Below are 12,914 nucleotides of genomic sequence, written 5' to 3' on the forward strand. Positions count from 1 at the left end.
AAGAAGAAGAAGAAGAAGAAGAAGAAGAAGAAGAAGAAGAAGAAGAAAAAGAAGAAGAAGAAGAAGGGAGTTTTAACAGTGGTCCCAAACTTAAGAAGCCATTTTTCACATTGAGAAATAAGCCAGGAAGCAATGAAATATTTAAAGTGTAGAAGAAAAGAAGGTGTCTTGGGAGATGGAAGAGGATGGGTACAAAAGAGAAGACAGAATAAAGGCTGGACAAAGAAGGCATTTAGGGAGGAAAAAAAAAAAGAAATGTAAAAATGGATGAAAGATATGCCTTAAAGTTAAGGTACAAATCCAGCAGAGGCTGGGATCAAGTCTGTTGTCATCCACCACTAGACTGTCCACTAAGATTTGAAGATGAAAGTGTAGGCGTAAGGAAATCAGTAATGACTTCTAAATCTACTTTGATAAATTCATAAATGGCTCCTCAGAAACTCAGACTACTGTGAAGAATTGTGGTTAGCTGAGTCAGAAATAGCAAAGGTAAAAATAATTATTTAGTAAACACACACAGGATACTAAGCTGAGTTATGTTTTATTTGTCCGCTCAGAAAGTTTTTAGAAGATGGATGTGCTAGCCTGTGCCTGTATTCACATGCAGAGGGGCATAACGAATAAACTTAAGGGCTATTTCTCTCTCAAAAACAAAACCAAACCCAAACACACACACACACACACACACACACACACACACACACACGGGGGTGGGGGAGGAGACAAAAAATGTAATATTACCCATCAGTTTGACCCCATTTGGCCCACTGAAGCCTGGTCTCTCTCAGCATGTGATTATATTTGAAAGAAACTCAATGCCAACCACTAAGTTATTAATTAAAAACTAACTTAAATATTAACTTTCGGTAAGCAGAAAAAGCAAAAAATAATTACACATTTCACAAAGCTTCAATTCCTTTGAACTGTTTTTCAAAAAGAACCATTCACTATTTCATGAGATGATGATGATATCACCTCTATAGTTTTTCAAAAAATCTTTGAAATCATCTTCCTTAGATTACCTGGCATTATTTGTATCTCCCTGACCCTTTCAGCCAAGCTTTCTTTTAAAGGTTTCCATGTGCAATCCTTGCCTTTGCCCCTTCCTTATCTGGAACTTGATAGATGATAAAGCCATAAGCGGCTTTTCTCATTTAGAAGTAGGGCTTGGGAAGGAGGGAATTTTTGTGTATGTTTATTTTATAGTGTTGGAATATCCATAAAAGGGAATCAATGCATTGTCTCTTCATCTCCAAACACAACCTTTGGAACCCCACTGAAAACACATCCTGGCTCTTTAATTACTTTTGCTTTGCAGTAGCAAAGTGTTGGACAGTCACTGCAGGAAAATAATAATTAAAAAAAAAAAAAGTTTGCTTCTTGGTCCTTGGTCCTTGCACTATAGTTAACTCCAGATTCCAGTGCTTTGGTGGCACCTGATACTGGCAGTACTCTGCAACAGGCAGCTCTCCTGGCATCAGGCTAGGCATCTGCCATGAAGTTTTCCCTGGTAACTTACAGGGCACCTGCCAAGAAACTCCAGTGACCTGTGGTATCTTCATTATTCAGTGGCCCACACTACCTTCTCTGGAAACGGCTGGATCTTGGTCTCATGTGTTCTATCATAGTTTTAAGAATGGTAGTCTCTCCCCTGGCGATGGGCAAAGAGACACCTTGTTGGTGATGCCTTTCTTGTATCAGTTAGGAGCGGAGCAGAGCTTCGTCCTCTCCTCTCTTCTCCCTTCCCACTCCTCCCCTGCTCTCTTCTGATCTCTTCTGCTCTGTTTTCTAAGCCCTTGAACCTTAGCTCTACCCACCTCACGTTTGCCCTGCCCAGGTGTAGGCATTTATTAGGGATAATTTGGACGCAAGGTTACACGACATCACTCTGGTATAAGAGCCTTTGCTCTTAGAACACTTAAGAATCTCTGCCGCAAGCAATTAACATCCAACGCGCCAGACCATGCTGTAAGAGGGCAGCACAGGGGAGCTGGCTCTGGAGGCATGGGTGCAGGTGAGCCAGTCCCGATGGTGGTGCAGACCAGATGAGCTACCCCCCAGGCCCAGATCCAGAGCTCTGAGTTGGCCCAGCCCAAACTCTGTATCATCAGCCAGGCCGGGTGGCCCACGCCACTCTGGGAGGCAGAGGCAGACAGATCTTATGAGTTTGAGGCCAGCCTGGTCTACAAAGGGAGTCCAGGACAGCCAGGGCTACACAGAGAAACTTTCTCAAAAACAAACAAACAAAAATCTATAGCATCTACAAACGGGACATGTAAAATGGCCAGTCCTGCTGATCCAACGCTTCAGTGTCTCCATGACAAATGGCAACAATTGGATATCCAAAAGCAGTCCTGTTGACCGTTGTTCCAATCCTATCAGAGGTCAGATTTATTTTAAACTTTACTTGTTTAAATTACCATTTGATTCCCTCTTCTAAATTTGATTTGGACTCCGACAAACGTCACTAAAAAAAATAAGAGATTTAGTTTGGAAGAAGTTATAAGTTCCAAATAGCTAATTACTCCTATGCATAAGCATTACGTTTCACATAGGAAATGATTCAACACATCTGACCAATTACCCAAATAATTTAGAGAGTAGGCAGAATGTACTTTATGACTAGACAATTTTATGTACTTAATCAAAGAAAGTAGTTGTATAATCATCTCAGTGACTGAACAGACAACAAATCCTGTTCTTTATGAAAGACCTTCTTCCCGAAACTCTCTAAATAGGACCACCACCCTCCACTACTCTTGTGAGTTGAAAATATGCTGATGAAGGTGTGTAAACATATAGATGATATCGGCTTCTCAAATTTTGATTAATATACAGGTAATCTGACCTCAGTGTCGCACACAAATTAGTTAAGAATTTTTTTATTTTTATTTTTTTTACTTTTCCAATAAGAAATGTTAATACTCCTGTTAAGACTCTCAAGCAAATAAGGGCATATTTTCTCAAAAAGAATCAAACTAGAATTCTAGTTTTAAGCACAGAAATCCTCTATGGAGTGCTTATTTAGCCAAGATGGCCAACTTTTAAAAATGAAAGGTTTCCTTTTATAAAATCTGTTTATTGAAATGAAGTAGAAGTATTTTGAATATTATGGTCAAAGTTAGATCAATAACCAAAAAGTTTATTTTTCAAGATATCTTCAGAATCCATGTTTGTGAATGTGGTTGAGCATACAATGAGATTGAAAAGTCCATATTCTAGTTCTTGCTGTACTGTACAGACCCACAAGGTTTGTGATACTTCAAATAATATGACCTTCAGAACATGCAATGACTGATAGATACATGGAAAAGATGGATCTATAGGAAGAGGTAGGGTCACATATGAAAAGATGGATAACTGATGTAGACAGATATTGCCAGCAACATACAGATAAGAATGTTGATCATTAGAGATGCTATCTTTGATGCTAAATACTAGTATCACTATTTAATCTTCTAGGCTTGGGGCTTGGCTGAAAAATTGATTTCCCTGTCTTCAAAAATTACAGTACAGCTGCAAATATTTGATAGACTACTGATAGACAAAAAAAAAAAATCTGTGTTTCACTCTGTGTCAATATCACAAGAAATGTGTTTTAGATGTTTGGAGAGAGAGTAGTGGTATTAAAGAGTATAATTTCTACTACATTTTCTTTTCTTTCTTTTATGCAGGACTAGAGATTGAGCTCAGGGCTTTTCACATGCTAGGCAACATGATTTAGGCAACCTTGATTTATATCCCCAAACTTCTTGTACTTTTATTTTGGGATAGGATTTCACTAAGTCTCCCAGGCTGACATTAAAATCACTCTGTAGCCTATGCCCAGCCTCAGCTTTCTAAGTGTCTAAACTTTTAAGCCTGTGTTACCATACCTAGCTCCTATCACACTTTAAACTCTATTGCTAATATGAATCTCAAATCGGTATATGAACATGCCACTTTGTGCCATGCACAGTCTGATGCCTGGCGATTATTATTATATTCCAGTATGACCTCTCCGTTCCTAACCAGTTAAATCTCATACAGTAATTTCTTGTAAATATGTGACACTGTAGAGTAAATTTTTGTTGCCACATGAATCCAACTCTGGTGAATCCCTATGTTAATTTTTCCTCATTCATACTAGCTTTCTTCACACGCCATGTTTTAAAACTATATAGGCTAGCAAACATTTCTTACATACTACCTTAAACCTGCTTTGTAGTTATTTTGTGGATTTTGCTTTCTGTCTCCAGGCATCTATTCATCTACTTCACCCATTCATCAAATCAGTATTTGTCTATTACATGCACCCAGTCACCCTTGGATTTACTAGCCAGTTAATAATTTAGATGTTATGCAGAAAACAAGTGTGGGCCGAGAGAAGGGAAAGTTCAAAAGAAAGCTAAATGGAAGTGACATTTACAGGGTGCTGTGCAAAACCAAATGACTACCTTAAAAGAGAAAAAAAGGGGTATCTCAGGTAAAGTCAACAATATAGGCTGAGTCCCAAATGGAGAAAATGTATTCTATTCAAAGAACTGAGTGAAAAGGCCAGAGTGGTTAAATAGGACAACTAAAGAGAATGGCCTGCAGCTATTGAGCTGAAGGGGAGGGTAGGCCAGGTCACAGGAGACCCTGGTGATGACTGTCTAGGCTTGCATTTAAGTGCAAAGTAATCAGAAGCCACTTGAGATTTTCATCAGGAACGAATTGATTTTCTATGAAGCAGTAGGAAGGGCAACGTAGATGCACAGAGGAGAGTTAGATGGTATCAGGCTAGTCTACCAGTGTGAATCAGCGTGAAGAAAATGGGATGGACAGAAAAGAGGTATTTTGATGGGAGATTTGTTGATACCAGAACACAGAGAATCAAGAGGGGGAAAAAATCAAGGATTCAAAAAGGAAAGACCTACCAATGAATTGGCTGTGACATTAACCTGTATGGACTTCCAATGGCCTGTTTTGTGGAGAGGAAAGCAATCACCATTTCCATGACCACAGTAGGTCTTGTGACTTCACGGGTCTCAAATCCCCTCCCTCAGTAAGGATAGCAGCTTCTAACAGTTGGGTTCTGGGAACAAACTGCTTCAGTTTTTAATTAGAACACTTTCGATTTTTCTTCAAGTTTTCTGATACAATTGCCTACTTTCACTCTCAAATCTGTAAAATGTGAAGAAGAGTAATAGTGTTTACAGTTCAGGCTTAATCAGATAACAGATAGGACAGCCCTGGTGCAAAGTAAACACCCAGGAAATGTTTATTGCTAGCTGCTGGGAAGCGGATTAGTGAGAGGATTGAATGAGAAAATGTGTGTGGCATAGAAAATGCACCACTTACAACGTGAAGAAAACATCTCCAAGAGAAGTCAACGTTCTTTGTTTTAAGAACTTTTGATGGCTGTATTTTTCTATTAAAATTAAGCCTTCTTGAGTCTTTATTTAAAATGAAAAGAAAAAAAGGATAGCTAAACTGTCTTACATAAAATAGGACCACTTAAAAGTAGCTAGAAAGAGGGAGGAGTGTGGATGAAGAATGGTGGGGAGGGTGTTCCAGAATCAAGGCAAGGAGGCTGCAGCCCGAGGGGAAGAGCTGACTTGTGGAAATCCCACCATTGTCTCAAAACACCAGTAAATCTGCTACTGACTACTCAGGCTGGTGCTATTTGTCCTCCGTCTTCAGGGCTGTCTGGCAGGGTGATACAGGAATGATACAGAGACATCACATGAGAAGGAAAGAGACACAGGGAATGCTGAATAACAAACACGACACACAGTTTACATGACTGGCACAGGTGGAGTGGTTAATAAATACGAATTTCCTTTTCTGACTTGAGGTATGGGACAGCATCTCTGGCCTCGAGACCTTGGTCAGTTGGTTAAGAGTTTGCTAACGAGAAGAATGAAATTGTCAGAGAAAAGATGAGTGTACAAGGGAATGTGACACCGAGTACAGGCGTCGGAGTTCAGAAAAGCCATCAATCAGCCAGAAAGTGCTCTGGATTATTCAAGAGATGCTTCTAGATTGGAAGGAGTAAGCAATTTAAGTAATACAATAGATATTAAATGTTCTATCTACATTAATTTAATACAGTTTCAAGAGTAGATTAGGGTAGGAAGTGTGTTCTAAATGAGAAAGACAGAAGAAGAAAGACTAGCATATTTTACACGTCTATGGGAATGCCATGCTGTGTCTGCATTTGATGGAGTGCCATACTGTGTCTGGGCTTGCCATACTGTCTGGACAATATGATGTCATTCTAGTTTCTTAAGCAAGAAAATGACATGTTTTAGGAAAAGAAAATGACATGTTTCTTGTTATTCTAGTTTCTTGAGCAGGAAAATGACATGTTTTGGAAAAAATTACCTACAAGGAGTTAACAGGCTAAGTCATAAATTGAAGAGGAAAAAAAAAAACTGGAAAGAAAAAGATTAAGAAAAGAGCTGGAAACAGTGATTCTGGCTGAGGTAACAGAAATCTGGACTTGGTCATTGGCAGTGGGAATAAAAGGAAAGAGTGGTTATGGATGCTTCCGTAATAAAACCACTAGCTAAGGAAAATACTGCTGGCATGAAATTGATGGTAATATATGAAATAAATACAAAAGTGCAGCACGGTTGGTGACAGAAACAAATACAAGTAATTTATTTGCATTACCTTATTTTTGCCCTAAACATGACTCATAGTTCTGTTTGGCTGTCATCTGCTGCCACGTGTCCTCATGTTGCTAGCATATGGAGTCACTATTGCCTTGCACCCGAGAACTTGTTCAAAGGAGCTACAGCTGTTTCCTAGTCTAGGCACACTGATGCCCAGCTTATGGTACATGCAATTCTCCTGCCTTAAGGAAAAGGTTTAAAGTGAGTCAGAATCTCAATTATTTGTCAATGAGGCCAACCCTCTGGCTTCCCAAGGACTCTGCTTCTCTGGAGGAGTGGCCAGTGAGTGTTGGCTACTGCCTGTGTCCATTTCCAATCCAGCAACATAAGGAGCTGCAGCTTCCTGCCATTGTGTATAAAGCAGAAAGGAAGGAATCTGCAAGGCAGGAAGAGACCCCTTCACCCAGAACCCAGTCACGCCCATACTGTGGTCTTTGACTTATAGCCTCCGGAATCATGGATGGGTTCGGGGACACATTCCTGTCCCTTAGGGTACCCAATATGTAGTATTTCGTTATGGTGGCAGAAGCTGACTAATGCAGTCTCTCAACAGCCAAGCAAAGAGTTTGTGGCTAACATTCCAAAACACCAGAAATAAGTTTCTGGGTATCTTTAAAGGATTTTTGTTGTTGTTTTGTTTTTTTATATATACCTTAAACTGTAGCCTAAGAAAATGATAGTGTTATAACTTTCAGATCCTTTTCAGCCTAAAGATGCAGATTGGTGGTAAGATACTTGCTCAGCATTCAGGAAATCCTTTTTTTTACTCTCCCCCTCCTCCTTTAAAGGAGGGGAAGAGGGAGAGAGAGAAGGAAGAAAAAACCCCTAGATCAAATTTATGATTTTTCTAATAGCCACATTTTAAAGTTAAATAGAGAAAATTTTAAAAACTTGCTTGTTGAACTCATGGAGACTGAAGAGTCCACCCTCTAACTAGACATGACTCCTAGTGGAGGGAGGGGAACACCAACCCACTCACAAAACCTTTGACCCAAAATTTACCTCGCTTACAAGATATGCAGGGATGAATATTAGAACAGAGATTGAGAGAAGGTCCAACCAATGCCTGGCCCAACCTGAGACCCACCCCATAGGAGAGAGCCAACTCCTGACACTAATAAGGATATTCTGCTATGCTTGCAGGTGGGAGCCTAGCATAGCTGTCCCCTGTGATGCTCCACTCAGCAACAGATTGAAACAGATGCTGAGACTCACAGCCAAACATAGGGCAGAGTGCAAGAGAACCTTGTGGAATAGTGGGAGGAAGGATAGAAGGACCTGGCAGGGAAACCAGCTCCACAAGAAGAGCAACAGAGCCAACTTACCAGGGCCCAGAGGGGCTTGCAGAAAATGAAGCACCAACCAAGGACAAGTCACGGGCCAGAGCTAGGGCCCCCTACACAGATGTAGCCAGTGGGCAGCTCAGGCTGCACGTGCATTCTCTAGTAAGAGGAGCGGGGGCTGTCTGTAACATGGACTCTATTGCCTGCTTTTTGATCACTTCCCTCTATTAGGACTGTCTCACCAGTCCACAGGGGAAGAGGATGTGTCAGGGTGGATTGCACGGGGGCTCCCCTTATCTGGGAAGTAGGGGCGGGGGACTAAGGGAAAGAGGGAGAAGTGTGGGGCTGGAAGGAGAGGAAGGGGGTCTACAATCGGGATGTTAAGTGGGTAAATAAATAAATTTTTAAAAGAGAGAGAATATTGCCTCTCTCTGCATCCGAGGCAGGAGTATAAGCAGTGTGGAGCGGGGGGAGCAGAGAGGTAGGCTTCTCATCTTTGTATCCTGTACCTAAACTTCCTTACATGAAGGCAAAAACCACATCTCCTTCTGACCCTTTCTCTTCATGTTCCTTCACTTTTATTCCCTTTCTTTTTCTACATATTAACTTAAAGGCCAAACTAGCAACGGAAGAGAAAGTATGTTCAAAGCATGCATTAGCATTATTGGGCTGGAGTGTGAGACAGTGACCACCAGACTAACTGGTCATTAACATCGTGTGGTCGTTACTCTTCATTTAACTTGACAGGATTTAGTGTTGCCTGACGAGTGCGCTGTGGGTTGTGTTTCTGAGAGTACATCCTGAGAGTTTTGACTGACAGGGGAAACCCACCACAAATGTAGGCAGCACTGTCCCACGGACCAGGTGAGGACTGCTTAAAAATATAAAAAGTAGACAGAAACCTGAGCACTGGCATCCCTCTACCCACTTCCTAAAGAGGGACACAAGATGTTCACCTCCGTCATGCTCTGGCCACCATGCCTTCTATATGTGGCGGACTGTACCCCCTCTTAAATTATTAGACAAAATAAACCCTTTCCTTCTAAGTCCTTTTTTGTCAGGTACTTGGTCAGAGCAATGAGAAGAGCAACTAATCCATCATACAGAAGGCAGGACATCCGCTAAGAAAAATATGCCCTGCCTCCATTTTTTTTTTCTGGCTCTTCAGGGCCTATCTGCTTGGTGGAACTGCCTATCAGTTCCATGGTTTGCACCAAATATACTCAATAACGTTAGTGCTGCATCCTCTAAGGCCGGCCTCACCTACTTTTCTTCCCCGGGTGATATCTCCACCTTTCCAGACACTATGTATATTAGAGTGTTGTTTTTATGTGGGCTCTGCCTTCCCTTCCCAGAATACTCTATTTACTGCGGGGCTCCTGAAGCCCTGAGATTGGCAGACAGCCCTTCCAGGGTGCTGGGTTGGGGCAGAGAGTAAAGATATAAAGATCCTCTTGATCTTAAAGCTTGGCTTTATCTGTTACATGGAAGATCTTCCCATAGTTGTGAGCATCCCAGCATAATATACCAAAACCAATGCCAGAGCCATGCTAGCCATGGAGACCACAGCTCTCGCTTTTCCCTTGTTTGTCCTACTGCTTCTCCATGCTTCTTCATAACGGAGACCATGCCAAGAATGCCTTTACCTGCATCAGTCTGGAAGAGGAGCTATAGGGAAAGGAAGCACGAGATGTATGGGAGTTTGAGCAGGAGGGAGGAAAACCCAAACCCTCCTTAGCCATTGGTTCCTGGTGCTCCCCTCCCCCTTCCTCCCAGGCTCTTCAGAGCTCTGAGGTGCCCTTTGCAACACAACACCAGCTTGGCAAGGTGCCAAGTCATCTATGCCATCTCGGTAAATCACTCACTAAAACTCATCCCTCAGTTCTGCAGTTAGTAGGCGAATGATTTCCCAGGTTTCTACCACTTCTAAATTCAATCAAATAGTTGTTTTATGAGTTACATGATGTTCTAGTACTATTGCACATCTTTAAAGATCTCAGTTGCTAGAACCACTGTATTGTTGGTTAGATTGTTCATTTATTGAAATTTCACTAATTAAAATGTCATAGGAAGGAGACACACGGAGTTAGGTCAATTCTCACTTCACTAATCCATAAAAGAGATACTTCTAATAAATAGCTGGTAAGTTTCCCTTGGTTCTGGGAGGAGGGCTCTGGGGGGGGGGGGGAGAAAGCAAATAGCTGCGGTAAAGTCTCCTCTTACTTATGCTCCACTTGTATTCTAAGCCGTGCAACCCATGTAAAAGACACCCTGATGCAGTAGCACAGGATTACATGACCATTGTGTGACAACAATGGCTCATATCTGATTGCATCTCAGAAACAAACTTGACCATTTACTAACCATTGCTGGAGGGTGTCAAAGCAAGCCCCACCAGGAGCACGAGCAGGAGCAGAGCTCTGTCTCTCTGTTTTCCTTGTGATGTATTTGGCCACAAGTATTTATTAAGTATATATTTTAAGCCAGGCACTGTTCCTAAGCATGTAAGTAAAATACATATCTGCCTGATGGAGCCGTGTAGGGGTAAGAGCCAAAACGCCATAAAGAGGTTAAATGAGAATTTTACAGGACGTTGGAAAGTGATTAGCTCTACAGAGGCCAGGAAGAATAAGAAGAAGTAGGTGGTGAAAAAAAGTCAGTTTTGTTTTTATTTCCTTGTTTATTTATTTATTTATTTATTTTATTGCAGGATTGAACCAGGGCCTCGGGTATGAGGCAAGCACACTTCGACTAAGCTGTGCTCCAACCCCCAAGAGAGGCCAATTACGTTCATTTTATTTAGTTTTAGTTGTTTATTCAGTTATTTTATCATGATCGTTATCATGATTCCTTGGGGTATTTTTTGGAAGGGGGAATATTTGTTTGCTTAATGTTTTACATATAGTTTTCCTATGTAATTCACTTTGGCCTGGCACGTCCTAGGTAGCCCAAGCTGGCCTCAATCTGGTAATATTTCTGCTCCTGACTTCTTTCCCAGTGCTAAAACCAGACTAGCAAGGAGGGTTGACTTTTTTTTAACTTATTTTTTTATTTTATATTCACTTTACATCTCTATTATAGCCACCTCCCTGTATCCTCCTGGTCCCACTCTATGAGATAATCATACTACAATTCATAGACCTAAAGAAGCTAAATCAGAAGAAGGACCCTAAGGAGGACGCTTACTTCTCATTCAGAAGAGCAAAGAGAATAGACACCAGAAGCAGTTGGAGAAAGGAGGCAGGATGGGAGCCTACCATACATATCCTCTGAAGGGCTGATTTAAAATTGGTAATAAAGCATCATTAAAAAAGAAAACATTTCGGCAAGAGCTTTAGCTCATTTACTGTTTCCTTCTCCATAAATTTTATACCCCCGTTTTTCTCTCTTTCTTTCCTGAAGCCCGCCGGACATTGAAAACTATTTGTATGTAATTTAAGATCTGAATCATTTGATTTTTTTTTTTCTTAACAGCCCAGACTTCTTGAAACCTTTTCCTTTGACTTTTAGTCTAATTTTTTATTCTCTGTCACTTATCTTTAATATCATACTATCTGTTGTGTAGTATCTACCAGAGAAGACTGTTTGGACATGGGTTTGAGCCAGTAGAACAGTGGTTCTCAAAATGTAGGTCAAAACCCCGTTGGGGATTGCATATCAGATATTCTGCATGTCAGATACTTACATTATGATTCATCACAGTAGCCAAATTACAGTTATGTAGTAACAACAAAATAGTTTTATGATTGGGGTCATCAAAATGTGAGGAACTGTATTATAACATCACAGCATGAGGAAAGTTGAGAACCACTGCAAAAGACAGTCTTTATTAACTGGCTGGATAGTCACCAGTGTAGCAAGGTGCCTTTCTCCAGGTGAGCTTTCAAGCATAAAACATATACTCTGGGTTGACATAGTTAAGAAGAACAGTTAGCCAGAAGCAGACTTTCAACACCTAAAAGCAAGGTTAGTTTTTTCAGAGGCTTTCCCAGAACTATGGACGTTGATGGATGGTCTTTGTTTTGTTGTTGATTTGGGCAGGTGATGTTTTCTATAGGCTGAGTTTTACACCCTGAATGGCACTTCCATCTTTAAGCCAGTTGTGCTAAGGTCTAGGGACTTACTAAAGCCTAGGGTTCTGTTACACTATCCATTTTTCTATGTATAGATAGCAACAGGCATAGATAGATGTCAGATGGATAGATAGGTAGATGTATGATAGATATAGAGATAATAAATAGGTAAATAAAGAGGATAATTTTATAAATACATGGATACTAGTTAGAAAAAAGAAAGATGATGAACAGATGGATAAATTATAGGTGATTGGTAGGTAGATAAATAGACGACAGATAGATAGATAGATAGATAGATAGATAGATAGATAGATAGATAGATGATATATTTGTTCTTCCTTTGATTTTTTTGGTCTTTTCAGAGGACTCTTGAGTGCCTTGTTAGGACTGGTTTTTATTGTTGTTGTTCACACTATGTTTTCATCTGCTAAATCTTTTGAAGGAACCGAGAAGTAATATTTCCCCAGCTATTCAGACATCCCTTAGAGCAATTCCACCAACACTCAAAATTATCCTTCATGAAGATTTTTATAATCTTCTTTTAAATGTGTTTTCTCATAGCCTTGCATATAACTGATGGCAATGATTGGGCTTAAGATAGCTGAGAAGATTCAACAAGGTTTCACACCCAAAAAGAAAAATGTTTGCTCCAATTCCTACGATTCTCTGAGAGTTGTTTGTTGTTGTTTTCCTCGCCTTTGGATATTCTTTCCTACTTACCGAACATTGTTTTATTGATTCTTTTTTTCTTTCATGCTTTAGAGTTTTAATTTGCCTTGTTTTGATGAAATTATCTCTTTTAACCTGTGAACTGTTGGTTTAGAGTAGATATGAAAATAAGAATGAAATACCCTAATATGGAGGTGGCAGATGTAAGGACACAGATGAACTCATGAAGCTGAAGGATGGGGTGG

The sequence above is a fragment of the Psammomys obesus genome, unplaced genomic scaffold (genome assembly GCF_907164565.1).
Source record: "Psammomys obesus unplaced genomic scaffold, mPsaObe1.curated_primary_1811, whole genome shotgun sequence".
Classification (NCBI taxonomy): domain Eukaryota; kingdom Metazoa; phylum Chordata; class Mammalia; order Rodentia; family Muridae; genus Psammomys; species Psammomys obesus.